Source organism: Mixophyes fleayi, unplaced genomic scaffold (assembly GCF_038048845.1).
Source record: "Mixophyes fleayi isolate aMixFle1 unplaced genomic scaffold, aMixFle1.hap1 Scaffold_253, whole genome shotgun sequence".
Classification (NCBI taxonomy): Eukaryota; Metazoa; Chordata; class Amphibia; order Anura; family Limnodynastidae; genus Mixophyes; species Mixophyes fleayi.
The window spans coordinates 37,501-47,500 of record NW_027446637.1 but is presented as its reverse complement, the minus strand read 5'-3'; the positions used below and the strand labels follow the sequence as shown (position 1 = coordinate 47,500).

General features: G+C 45.9%; 11 non-coding genes and 33 pseudogenes across 11 annotated transcripts; all 44 read left to right on the top strand.

The window, feature by feature from the left end:
* Positions 1-85: 85 nt before the first annotated feature.
* Positions 86-204, top strand: LOC142125005 (5S ribosomal RNA; annotated as a pseudogene).
* An 80-nt stretch (positions 205-284) lies between these two features.
* LOC142124815 (5S ribosomal RNA) lies at positions 285-403 on the top strand (annotated as a pseudogene).
* Positions 404-484: 81 nt separating this feature from the next.
* LOC142124907 (5S ribosomal RNA) lies at positions 485-603 on the top strand (annotated as a pseudogene).
* An 81-nt stretch (positions 604-684) lies between these two features.
* Positions 685-803, top strand: LOC142124968 (5S ribosomal RNA; annotated as a pseudogene).
* An 80-nt stretch (positions 804-883) lies between these two features.
* Positions 884-1,002, top strand: LOC142124883 (5S ribosomal RNA; annotated as a pseudogene).
* Positions 1,003-1,272: 270 nt separating this feature from the next.
* Positions 1,273-1,391, top strand: LOC142124689 (5S ribosomal RNA). The gene has a single exon (XR_012684789.1). It is a non-coding gene; the product is annotated as a 5S ribosomal RNA (ribosomal RNA).
* A 79-nt stretch (positions 1,392-1,470) lies between these two features.
* Positions 1,471-1,589, top strand: LOC142124865 (5S ribosomal RNA; annotated as a pseudogene).
* A 398-nt stretch (positions 1,590-1,987) lies between these two features.
* On the top strand, positions 1,988-2,106 carry LOC142124580 (5S ribosomal RNA). Its single transcript, XR_012684690.1, has one exon. It is a non-coding gene; the product is annotated as a 5S ribosomal RNA (ribosomal RNA).
* An 81-nt stretch (positions 2,107-2,187) lies between these two features.
* LOC142124818 (5S ribosomal RNA) lies at positions 2,188-2,306 on the top strand (annotated as a pseudogene).
* An 80-nt stretch (positions 2,307-2,386) lies between these two features.
* On the top strand, positions 2,387-2,505 carry LOC142124739 (5S ribosomal RNA; annotated as a pseudogene).
* An 81-nt stretch (positions 2,506-2,586) lies between these two features.
* Positions 2,587-2,705, top strand: LOC142124886 (5S ribosomal RNA). The gene has a single exon (XR_012684829.1). It is a non-coding gene; the product is annotated as a 5S ribosomal RNA (ribosomal RNA).
* An 80-nt stretch (positions 2,706-2,785) lies between these two features.
* On the top strand, positions 2,786-2,904 carry LOC142124969 (5S ribosomal RNA; annotated as a pseudogene).
* A 272-nt stretch (positions 2,905-3,176) lies between these two features.
* Positions 3,177-3,295, top strand: LOC142125013 (5S ribosomal RNA; annotated as a pseudogene).
* An 82-nt stretch (positions 3,296-3,377) lies between these two features.
* On the top strand, positions 3,378-3,496 carry LOC142124901 (5S ribosomal RNA; annotated as a pseudogene).
* An 81-nt stretch (positions 3,497-3,577) lies between these two features.
* LOC142125057 (5S ribosomal RNA) lies at positions 3,578-3,698 on the top strand (annotated as a pseudogene).
* A 79-nt stretch (positions 3,699-3,777) lies between these two features.
* On the top strand, positions 3,778-3,896 carry LOC142124955 (5S ribosomal RNA; annotated as a pseudogene).
* An 80-nt stretch (positions 3,897-3,976) lies between these two features.
* LOC142124988 (5S ribosomal RNA) lies at positions 3,977-4,095 on the top strand (annotated as a pseudogene).
* An 81-nt stretch (positions 4,096-4,176) lies between these two features.
* On the top strand, positions 4,177-4,295 carry LOC142124874 (5S ribosomal RNA). The gene has a single exon (XR_012684828.1). It is a non-coding gene; the product is annotated as a 5S ribosomal RNA (ribosomal RNA).
* Positions 4,296-4,376: 81 nt separating this feature from the next.
* Positions 4,377-4,495, top strand: LOC142124801 (5S ribosomal RNA; annotated as a pseudogene).
* An 80-nt stretch (positions 4,496-4,575) lies between these two features.
* LOC142124995 (5S ribosomal RNA) lies at positions 4,576-4,694 on the top strand (annotated as a pseudogene).
* Positions 4,695-4,775: 81 nt separating this feature from the next.
* Positions 4,776-4,894, top strand: LOC142124710 (5S ribosomal RNA). Its single transcript, XR_012684808.1, has one exon. It is a non-coding gene; the product is annotated as a 5S ribosomal RNA (ribosomal RNA).
* A 239-nt stretch (positions 4,895-5,133) lies between these two features.
* LOC142124592 (5S ribosomal RNA) lies at positions 5,134-5,252 on the top strand. The gene has a single exon (XR_012684701.1). It is a non-coding gene; the product is annotated as a 5S ribosomal RNA (ribosomal RNA).
* Positions 5,253-5,334: 82 nt separating this feature from the next.
* Positions 5,335-5,453, top strand: LOC142124708 (5S ribosomal RNA). Its single transcript, XR_012684806.1, has one exon. It is a non-coding gene; the product is annotated as a 5S ribosomal RNA (ribosomal RNA).
* Positions 5,454-5,534: 81 nt separating this feature from the next.
* LOC142124561 (5S ribosomal RNA) lies at positions 5,535-5,653 on the top strand. Its single transcript, XR_012684672.1, has one exon. It is a non-coding gene; the product is annotated as a 5S ribosomal RNA (ribosomal RNA).
* A 79-nt stretch (positions 5,654-5,732) lies between these two features.
* LOC142124804 (5S ribosomal RNA) lies at positions 5,733-5,851 on the top strand (annotated as a pseudogene).
* Positions 5,852-5,932: 81 nt separating this feature from the next.
* On the top strand, positions 5,933-6,051 carry LOC142124946 (5S ribosomal RNA; annotated as a pseudogene).
* Positions 6,052-6,129: 78 nt separating this feature from the next.
* Positions 6,130-6,248, top strand: LOC142125058 (5S ribosomal RNA; annotated as a pseudogene).
* An 82-nt stretch (positions 6,249-6,330) lies between these two features.
* Positions 6,331-6,449, top strand: LOC142125049 (5S ribosomal RNA; annotated as a pseudogene).
* Positions 6,450-6,529: 80 nt separating this feature from the next.
* Positions 6,530-6,648, top strand: LOC142124691 (5S ribosomal RNA). The gene has a single exon (XR_012684790.1). It is a non-coding gene; the product is annotated as a 5S ribosomal RNA (ribosomal RNA).
* Positions 6,649-6,728: 80 nt separating this feature from the next.
* On the top strand, positions 6,729-6,847 carry LOC142124713 (5S ribosomal RNA). The gene has a single exon (XR_012684810.1). It is a non-coding gene; the product is annotated as a 5S ribosomal RNA (ribosomal RNA).
* An 80-nt stretch (positions 6,848-6,927) lies between these two features.
* On the top strand, positions 6,928-7,046 carry LOC142124980 (5S ribosomal RNA; annotated as a pseudogene).
* An 81-nt stretch (positions 7,047-7,127) lies between these two features.
* On the top strand, positions 7,128-7,246 carry LOC142124711 (5S ribosomal RNA). The gene has a single exon (XR_012684809.1). It is a non-coding gene; the product is annotated as a 5S ribosomal RNA (ribosomal RNA).
* Positions 7,247-7,518: 272 nt separating this feature from the next.
* LOC142124840 (5S ribosomal RNA) lies at positions 7,519-7,637 on the top strand (annotated as a pseudogene).
* Positions 7,638-7,716: 79 nt separating this feature from the next.
* Positions 7,717-7,835, top strand: LOC142124796 (5S ribosomal RNA; annotated as a pseudogene).
* An 80-nt stretch (positions 7,836-7,915) lies between these two features.
* Positions 7,916-8,034, top strand: LOC142125045 (5S ribosomal RNA; annotated as a pseudogene).
* An 81-nt stretch (positions 8,035-8,115) lies between these two features.
* LOC142125086 (5S ribosomal RNA) lies at positions 8,116-8,224 on the top strand (annotated as a pseudogene).
* Positions 8,225-8,306: 82 nt separating this feature from the next.
* On the top strand, positions 8,307-8,425 carry LOC142124923 (5S ribosomal RNA; annotated as a pseudogene).
* A 239-nt stretch (positions 8,426-8,664) lies between these two features.
* On the top strand, positions 8,665-8,773 carry LOC142125075 (5S ribosomal RNA; annotated as a pseudogene).
* An 81-nt stretch (positions 8,774-8,854) lies between these two features.
* LOC142124913 (5S ribosomal RNA) lies at positions 8,855-8,973 on the top strand (annotated as a pseudogene).
* Positions 8,974-9,052: 79 nt separating this feature from the next.
* LOC142124942 (5S ribosomal RNA) lies at positions 9,053-9,171 on the top strand (annotated as a pseudogene).
* Positions 9,172-9,252: 81 nt separating this feature from the next.
* LOC142124925 (5S ribosomal RNA) lies at positions 9,253-9,371 on the top strand (annotated as a pseudogene).
* An 81-nt stretch (positions 9,372-9,452) lies between these two features.
* LOC142124835 (5S ribosomal RNA) lies at positions 9,453-9,571 on the top strand (annotated as a pseudogene).
* An 81-nt stretch (positions 9,572-9,652) lies between these two features.
* LOC142124966 (5S ribosomal RNA) lies at positions 9,653-9,771 on the top strand (annotated as a pseudogene).
* Positions 9,772-9,852: 81 nt separating this feature from the next.
* Positions 9,853-9,971, top strand: LOC142125011 (5S ribosomal RNA; annotated as a pseudogene).
* Positions 9,972-10,000: the final 29 nt, after the last annotated feature.

Sequence of the window (10,000 nt, the reverse complement as noted above, 5' to 3'; positions counted from 1 at the left end):
GTACTTTTTTTTTTCTCTCTTGTTCCGGCCTCCTTCAATGCTGGTTTTGAGATGTATAAGAGATGTAGGTCAATAGAAAAACAATACCTACAGCCACACCACCCTGAACAAGCCCAATCTCGTCTGATCTTGGAAGCTAAGCAGCGCCGTACTTGATTAGTACTTTGATGGGAGACCACCTGGAAATACCAGGTGCTGTAGGCTTTTTTTTTTCTCTCTTGTTCCGGCCTCCTTCAATGCTGGTATTGAGATGTATAAGAGATGTAGGTCAATAGGAAACCAATACCTACAGCCACACCACCCTGAACAAGCCCAATCTCGTCTGATCTTGGAAGCTAAGTAGAGCCAGGCCTGGTTAGTACTTGGATGGGAGACCACCTGGGAATACCAGGTGCTGTAGGCCTTTTTTTCTTCTCTCTTGTTCCGGCTTCCTTCAATGCTGGTTTCTAGATGTATAAGAGATGTAGGTCAATAAGAAAACAATACCTAAAGCCACACCACCCTGAACAAGCCCAGTCTCATCTGATCTTGGAAGCTAAGCAGGGCTGGGCCTGGTTAGTACTTGGATGCAAGACCACCTGGGAATACCAGGTGCTGTAGGCCTTTTTTTCTTCTCTCTTGTTCCGGCTTCCTTCAATGCTGGTTTCTAGATGTATAAGAGATGTAGGTCAATAGGAAAACAATACCTACAGCCACACCACCCTGAAGAAACCCAATCTCGTCTGATCTTGGAAGCTAAGCAGCAACATGCCTGGTTAGTACTTGGATGGGAGACCACCTGGGAATACCAGGTGCTGTAGGCCTTTTTTTTTTCTCTCTTGTTCCGGCTTCCTTTAATGCTGGTTTTGAGATAATAAGAGATGTAGGTCAATAGGAAACGAAAACCTACAGCTACACATCTCTAAACAAGCCCAATCTCGTCTGATCTTGGAAGCTAAGCAGGGCCAGGCCTGGTTAGTACTTGGATGGGAGACCACCTGGGAATACCAGGTGCTGTAGGCTTTTTTTTTTCTCTCTTGTTCCGGCTTCCTTCAATGCTGTTTTTTAGATGTATAAGAGATGTAGGTCAATAGGAAACCAATACATACAGCCACACCACCCTGAACAAGCCTGATCTTGGAAGCTAAGCAGAGCCAGGGTTGGTTAGTACTTGGATGGGAGACCACCTGGGAATACCAGGTGCTCTAGGCCTTTTTTTCTTCTCTCTTGTTCCGGCTTCCTTCAATGCTGGTTTCTAGATGTATAAGAGATGTAGGTCTATAGGAAAACAATACCTACAGCCACACCACCCTGAACAAGCCCAATCTCATCTGATCTTGGAAGCTAAGCAGGGCCAGGCCTGGTTAGTACTTGGATGGGAGACCACCTGGGAATACCAGGTGCTGTTGGCCTTTTTTTTTCTCTCTTGTTCCGGCTTCCTTCAATGCTGGTTTTGAGATTATAAGAGATGTAGGTCAATACAAAACCAATACCTACAGCTACACATCTCTGAACAATCCCAATCTCGTTTGATCTTGGAAGCTAAGCAGAGCCGGACCTGGTTAGTACTTTGATGGGAGACCACCTGGGAATACCAGGTGCTGTAGGCCTTTTTTTTTTCTCTCTTGTTCCGGCTTCCTTCAATGCTGGTTTTGAGATGTATAAGAGATGTAGGTCAATAGGAAATCAATACCTACAGCCACACCACCCTGAACAAGCCCAATCTCGTCTGATCTTGAAAGCTAAGCAGGTCCGGGCCTGGTTAGTACTTTTTTTTTTCTCTCTTGTTCCGGCCTCCTTCAATGCTGGTTTTGAGATGTATAAGAGATGTAGGTCAATAGGAAACCAATACCTACAGCCACACCACCCTGAACAAGTCCAATCTCGTCTGATCTTGAAAGCTAAGCAGGTCCGGGCGTGGTTAGTACTTTTTTTTTCTCTCTTGTTCTGGCTTCCTTCAATGCTGGTTTTAAAATGTATAAGTGATGTAGGTCATTAGGAAACCAATACCTACAGCCACACCACCCTGAACAAGCCCGATCTCATCTGATCTTGGAAGCTAAGCAGGGCTGGGCCTGGTTAGTACTTGGATGGGAGACCACCTGGGAATACCAGGTGCTGTAGGCCTTTTTTTTTTCTCTCTTGTTCCGGCTTCCTTCAATGCTTGTTTTTAGATGTATAAGAGATGTAGGTCAATCGGAAAACAATACCTACAGCCACACCACCCTGAACAAGCCCAATCTTGTCTGTTCTTGGAAGCTAAGCAGGGCTGGGCCTGGTTAGTACTTGGATGGGAGACCACCTGGAAATACCAGGTGCTGTAGGCTTTTTTTTTTCTCTCTTGTTCCGGCCTCCTTCAATGCTGGTTTTGAGATGTATAAGAGATGTAGGTCAATAGGAAACCAATACCTACAGCCACACCACCCTGAACAAGCCCAATCTCGTCTGATCTTGGAAGCTAAGCAGAGCCAGGCCTGGTTAGTACTTGGATGGGAGACCACCTGGGAATACCAGGTGCTGTAGGCCTTTTTTTCTTCTCTCTTGTTCCGGCTTCCTTCAATGCTGTTTTCTAGATGTATAAGAGATGTAGGTCAATAGGAAAACAATACCTACAGCCACACCACCCTGAACAAGCCCAATCTCGTCTGATCTTGGAAGCTAAGCAGGGACGGGCCTGGTTAGTACTTGGATGGGAGACCACCTGGGAATACCAGGTGCTGTAGGCCTTTTTTTTTTCTCTCTTGTTCCGGCTTCCTTCAATGCTGGTTTTGAGATTATAAGAGAAGTAGGTCAATAGGAAACCAAAACCTACAGCTACACATCTCTAAACAAGCCCAATCTCGTTTGATTTTGGAAGCTAAGCAGGGCCAGGCCTGGTTAGTACTTGGATGGGAGACCACCTGGGAATACCAGGTGCTGTAGGCTTTTTTTTTTTCTCTCTTGTTCCGGCTTCCTTCAATGCTGGTTTTTAGATGTATAAGAGATGTAGGTCAATAGCAAACCAATACCTACAGCCACACCACCCTGAACAAGCCTGGTCTTGGAAGCTAAGCAGAGCCAGGCCTGGTTAGTACTTGGATGCGAGACCACCTGGGGATACCAGGTGCTGTAGGCCCTTTTTTTTTTCTCTCTTGTTCCGACTTCCTTCAATGCTGGTTTTGAGATGTATAAGAGATGTAGGTCAATAGGAAACCAATACCTACAGCCACACCACCCTGAACAATCCCAATCTCATCTGATCTTGGAAGCTAAGCAGAGCCAGGCCTGGTTAGTACTTGGATGCGAGACCACCTCGGGATACCAGGTGCTGTAGGCCCTTTTTTTTTTCTCTCTTGTTCCGACTTCCTTCAAAGCTGGTTTTGAGATGTATAAGAGATGTAGGTCAATAGGAAACCAATACCTACAGCCACACCACCCTGAACAAGCCCAATCTCGTCTGATCTTGGAAGCTAAGCAGGGATGGGCATGGTTAGTACTTGGATGGGAGACCACCTGGGAATACCAGGTTCTCTAGGCCTTTTTATCTTCTCTCTTGTTCCGGCTTCCTTCAATGCTGGTTTCTAGATGTATAAGAGATGTAGGTCAATAGGGAAACAATACATACAGCCACACCACCCTGAACAATCCCATATTCTCGTCTGATCTTGGAAGCTAAGCAGGGACGGGCCTGGTTAGTAGTTGGATGGGAGACCACCTGGGAATACCAGGTGCTGTGGCCTTTTTTTTTTCTCTCTTGTTCCGGCTTCCTTCAATGCTGGTTTTGAGATAATAAGAGATGTAGGTCAATAGGAAACCAAAACCTACAGCTACACATCTCTAAACAAGCCCAATCTCGTCTGATCTTGGAAGATAAGCAGGGCTGGGCCTGGTTAGTACTTGGATGGGAGACCACCTGGAAATACCAGGTGCTGTAGGCTTTTTTTTTTCTCTCTTGTTCCGGCCTCCTTCAATGCTGGTTTTGAGATGTATAAGAGATGTAGGTCAATAGGAAACCAATAACTACAGCCACACCACCCTGAACAAGCCCAATCTCGTCTGATCTTGGAAACTAAGCAGAGCCGGGCCTGGTTAATACTTGGATGGGAGACCACCTGTTAATACCAGGTGCTGTAGGCCTTTTTTTCTTCTCTCTTGTTCCGGCTTCCTTCAATGCTGGTTTCTAGATGTATAAGAGATGTAGGTCAATAGGAAAACAATACCTACAGCCACACCACCCTGAACAAGCCCAATCTCGTCTGATCTTGGAAGCTAAGCAGGGACGGGCCTGGTTAGTACTTGGATGGGAGACCACCTGGGAATACCAGGTGCTGTAGGCCTTTTTTTCTTCTCTCTTGTTCCGGCTTCCTTCAATGCTGGTTTCTAGATGTATAAGAGATGTAGGTCAATAGGAAAATAATACCTACAGCCACACCACCCTGAACAAGCCCAATCTCGTCTGATCTTGGAAGCTAAGCAGGGACAGGCCTGGTTAGTACTTGGATGGGAGACCACCTGGGAATACCATGTGCTGTAGGCCTTTTTTTTTTCTCTCTTGTTCCGGCTTCCTTCAATGCTGGTTTTGAGATAATAAGAGATGTAGGTCAATAGGAAACCAAAACCTACAGCTACACATCTCTAAACAAGCCCAATGTCATCTGATCTTGGAAGCTAAGCAGGGCCAGGCCTGGTTAGTACTTGGATGGGAGACCACCTGGGAATACCAGGTGCTGTAGGCTTTTTTTTTTTCTCTCTTGTTCCGGCTTCCTTCAATGCTGGTTTTTAGATGTATAAGAGATGTAAGTCAATAGAAAACCAATACCTACAGCCACACCACCCTGAACAAGCCCAATCTTGTCTGATCTTGGAAGCTAAGCAGGGCTGGGCCTGGTTAGTATTTGGATGGGAGACCACCTGGAAATATCAGGTGCTGTAGGCTTTTTTTTTTCTCTCTTGTTCTGGCCTCCTTCAATACTGGTTTTGATATGTATAAGAGATGTAGGTCAATAGGAAACCAATACCTACAGCCACACCACCCTGAACAAGCCCAATCTCGTCTGATCTTGAAAGGTAAGCAGGTCCAGGCCTGGTTAGTACTTTTTTTTTTCTCTCTTGTTCTGGCTTCCTGCAATGCTGGTTTTAAAATGTATAAGTGATGTAGGTCATTAGGAAACCAATACCTACAGCCACACCACCCTGGACAAGCCCAATCTCGTCTGATCTTGGAAGCTAAGCAGGGCTGGGCCTGGTTAGTACTTGGATGGGAGACCCCCTGGGAATACCAGGTGCTGTAGGCCTTTTTTTTTTTCTCTCTTGTTCCGGCTTCCTTCAATGCTTGTTTTTAGATGTATAAGAGATGTAGGTCAATAGGAAACCAATACCTACAGCCACACCACCCTGAACAAGCCCAATCTCGTCTGATCTTGGAAGCTAAGCAGAGCCGGGCCTGGTTAGTACTTGGATGGGAGACCACCTGGGAATACTAGGTGCTGTAGGCCTTTTTTTCTTCTCTCATGTTCCGGCTTCCTTCAATGCTGGTTTCTAGATGTATAAGAGATGTAGGTCAATAGGAAAAAAATACCTACAGCCACACCACCCTGAACAAGCCCAATCTCATCTGATCTTGGAAGCTAAGCAGGGCCAGGCCTGGTTAGTACTTGGATGGGAGACCACCTGGGAATACCAGGTGCTGTAGGCCTTTTTTTTTCTCTCTTGTTCCGGCTTCCTTCAATGCTGGTTTTGAGATTATAAGAGATGTAGGTCAATACAAAACAAATACCTACAGCTACACATCTCTGAACAAGCCCAATCTCGTTTGATCTTGGAAGCTAAGCAGAGCCGGGCCTGGTTAGTACTTGGATGGGAGACCACCTGGGAATACCAGGTGCTGTAGGCCTTTTTTTCTTCTCTCTTGTTCCGGCTTCCTTCAATGCTGGTTTCTAGATGTATAAGAGATGTAGGTCAATAGGAAAACAATACCTACAGCCACACCACCCTGAACAAGCCCAATCTCATCTGATCTTTGAAGCTAAGCATGGCCAGGCCTGGTTAGTACTTGGATGGGAGACCACCTGGGAATACAAGGTGCTGTAGGCCTTTTTTTTCTCTCTTGTTCCGGCTTCCTGCAATGCTGGTTTTGAGATTATAAGAGATGTAGGTCAATACAAAACCATTACCAACAGCTACACATCTCTGAACAATCCCAATCTCGTTTGATCTTGGAAGCTAAGCAGGGCTGGGCCTGGTTAGTACTTGGATGGGAGACCACCTGGCAATACCAGCTGCTGTAGGCCTTTTTTTTTATCTCTCTTGTTCCGGCTTCCTTCAATGCTGGTTTTGAGATGTATAAGAGATGTAGGTCAATAGTAAACCAATACCTACAACCACTCCACCTTGAACAAGCACAATCTCGTCTGATCTTGAAAGATAAGCAGGGCTGGGCCTGGTTAGTACTTGGATGGGAGACCACCTTTGAATAACAGGTGCTATAGGCTTTTTTTTTTCTCTCTTGTTCCGGCTTCCTTCAATGCTTGTTTTTAGATGTATAAGAGATGTAGGTCAATAAGAATCCAATACCTACAGCCACACCACCCTGAACAAGCCCAATCTCGTCTGATCTTGGAAGCTAAGCAGGGCTGGGCCTGGTTAGTACTTGGATGGGAGACCACCTGGAAATAACAGGTGCTGTAGGCTTTTTTTTTTCTCTCTTGTTCCGGGCTCCTTCAATGCTGGTTTTGAGATGTATAAGAGATGTAGGTCAATAGGAAACCAATACCTACAGCCCCACCACCCTGAACAAGCCCAATCTCGTCTGATCTTGGAAGCTAAGCAGAGCCGGGCCTGGTTAGTACTTGGATGGGAGACCACCTGGGAATACCAGGTGCTGTAGGCCTTTTTTTCTTCTCTCTTGTTCCGGCTTCCTTCAATGCTGGTTTTGAGATTATAAGAGATGTAGGTCAATAGGAAACCAAGACCTACAGCTACACATCTCTAAAGAAGCCCAATCTCGTTTGATCTTGGAAGCTAAGCAGGGCCAGGCCTGGTTAGTACTTGGATGGGAGACCACCTGGGAATACTAGGTGCTGTAGGCTTTTTTTTTTTCTCTCTTGTTCCGGCTTCCTTCAATGCTTGTTTTTAGATGTATAAGAGATGTAGGTCAATAAGAAACCAATACCTACAGCCCCACCACCCTGAACAAGCCCAATCTCGTCTGATCTTGGAAGCTAAGCAGAGCCGGGCCTGGTTAGTACTTGGATGGGAGACCACCTGGGAATACCAGGTGCTGTAGGCCTTTTTTTCTTCTCTCTTGTTCCGGCTTCCTTCAATGCTGGTTTTTAGATGTATAAGAGATGTAGGTCAATAGGAAACCAATACCTACAGCCACACCACCCTGAACAAGCCTGATCTTGGAAGCTAAGCAGAGCCGGGCCTGGTTAGTGCTTGGATGCGAGACCACCTGGGAATACCAGGTGCTGTAGGCCCTTTTTTTTTTCTCTCTTGTTCCGACTTCCTTCAATGCTGGTTTTGAGATGTATAAGAGATGTAGGTCAATAGGAAACCAATACCTACAGCCACACCACCCTGAACAAGCCCAATCTCGTCTGATCTTGTAAGCTAAGCAGAGCTGGGCCTGGTTAGTACTTGGATGGGAGACCACCTGGAAATACCAGGTGCTGTAGGCTTTTTTTTTCTCTCTTGTTCCGGCTTCCTTCAATGCTGGTTTCTAGATGTATAAGAGATGTAGGTCAATAAGAAACCAATACCTACAGCCACACCACCCTGAACAAGCCCAATCTCATCTGATCTTGGAAGCTAAGCAGGTCCGGGCCTGGTTAGTACTTGGATGGGAGACAACCTGGGAATACCAGGTGCTGTAGGCCTTTTTTTTTTCTCTCTTGTTCCGGCTTCCTTCAAAGCTGGTTTTGAGATTATAAGAGATGTAGGTCAATAGGAAACCAAAACCTACAGCTACACATCTCTAAAGAAGCCCAATCTCGTTTGATCTTGGAAGCTAAGCAGGGCCAGGCCTGGTTAGTACTTGGATGAGAGACCACCTGGGAATACTAGGTGCTGTAGGCTTTTTTTTTTTCTCTCTTGTTCCGGCTTCCTTCAATGCTTGTTTTTAGATGTATAAGAGATGTAGGTCAATAGGAAACCAATACCTACAGCCACACCACCCTGAACAAGCCTGATCTTGGAAGCTAAGCAGAGCCGGGCCTGGTTAGTACTTGGATGCGAGACCACCTGGGAATACCAGGTGCTGTAGGCCCTTTTTTTTTTCTCTCTTGTTCCGACTTCCTTCAATGCTGGTTTTGAGATGTATAAGAGATGTAGGTCAATAGGAAACCAAAACCTACAGCTACACATCTCTAAAGAAGCCCAATCTCGTTTGATCTTGGAAGCTAAGCAGGGCCAGGCCTGGTTAGTACTTGGATGGGAGACCACCTGGGAATACCAGGTGCTGTAGGCTTTTTTTTTTCTCTCTTGTTCCGGCCTCCTTCAATGCTGGTTTTGAGATGTATAAGAGATGTAGGTCAATAGGAAACCAATACCTACAGCCACACCACCCTGAACAAGCCCAATCTCGTCTGATCTTGAAAGCTAAGCAGGTCCGGGCCTGGTTAGTACTTTTTTTTTTCTCTCTTGTTCTGGCTTCCTTCAATGCTGGTTTTAAAATGTATAAGTGATGTAGGTTATTAGCAAACCAATACCTACAGCCACACCACCCTGAACAAGCCTGATCTTGGAAGCTAAGCAGAGCCAGGCCTGGTTAGTACTTGGATGGGAGACCACCTGGGAATACCAGGTGCTGTAGGCCTTTTTTTCTTCTCTCTTGTTCCGGCTTCCTTCAATGCTGGTTTCTAGATGTATAAGAGATGTAGGTCAATATTAAAACAATACCTACAGCCACACCACCCTGAACAAGCCCAATCTCATCTGATCTTGGAAGCTAAGCAGGGCCAGGACTGGTTAGTACTTGGATGGGAGACAACCTGGGAATACCAGGTGCTGTAGGCCTTTTTTTTTCTCTCTTGTTCCGGCTTCCTTCAATGCTGGTTTTGAGATTATAAGAGATGTAGGTCAATACTAAACCAATACCTACAGATACACATCTCTGAACAAGCCCAATCTCGTTTGATCTTGGAAGTTAAGCAGGGCCGGACCTGGTTAGTACTTTGATGGGAGACCACCTGGGAATACCAGGTGCTGTAGGCCTTTTTTTTTTCTCTCTTGTTCCGGCTTCCTTCAATGCTGGTTTTGAGATGTATAAGAGATGTAGGTCAATAGGAAACCAATACCTACAGCCCCACTACCCTGAACAAGCCCAATCTCATCTGATCTTGGAAGCTAAGCAGGGCCAGGCCTGGTTAGTACTTGGATGGGAGACCACCTGGCAATACCAGCTGCTGTAGGCCTTTTTTTTATCTCTCTTGTTCCGGCTTCCTTCAATGCTGGTTTTGAGATGTATAAGAGATGTAGGTCAATAGGCAACCAATACCTACAACCACACCACCCTGAACAAGCCCAATCTTGTCTGATCTTGGAAGCTAAGCAGGGCCAGGCCTGGTTAGTACTTGGATGGGAGACCACCTGGGAATACCAGGTGCTGTAGGCCTTTTTTTTTTCTCTCTTGTTCCGGCTTCCTTCAATGCTGGTTTTGAGATATATAAGAGATGTAGGTCAATAGGAAACCAACACCTACAGCCACACCACCCTGAACAAGCCCAATCTCGTCTGATCTTGCAAGCTAAGCAGGGCTAGGCCTGGTTAGTACTTAAATGGGAGACCACCTGGGAATAACAGGTGCTATAGGCTTTTTTTTTTTCTCTCTTGTTCCATCTTCCTTCAATGCTTGTTTTTAGATGTATAAGAGATGTAGGTCAATAGGAAAACAATACCTAAAGCCACACCACCCTGAACAAGCCCAATCTCGTCTAATCTTGGAAGCTAAGCAGTGCTGGGCCTGGTTAGTACTTGCATGGGAGACCACCTGGAAATACCAGGTGCTGTAGGCTTTTTTTTTTCTCTCTTGTTCCGGCCTCCT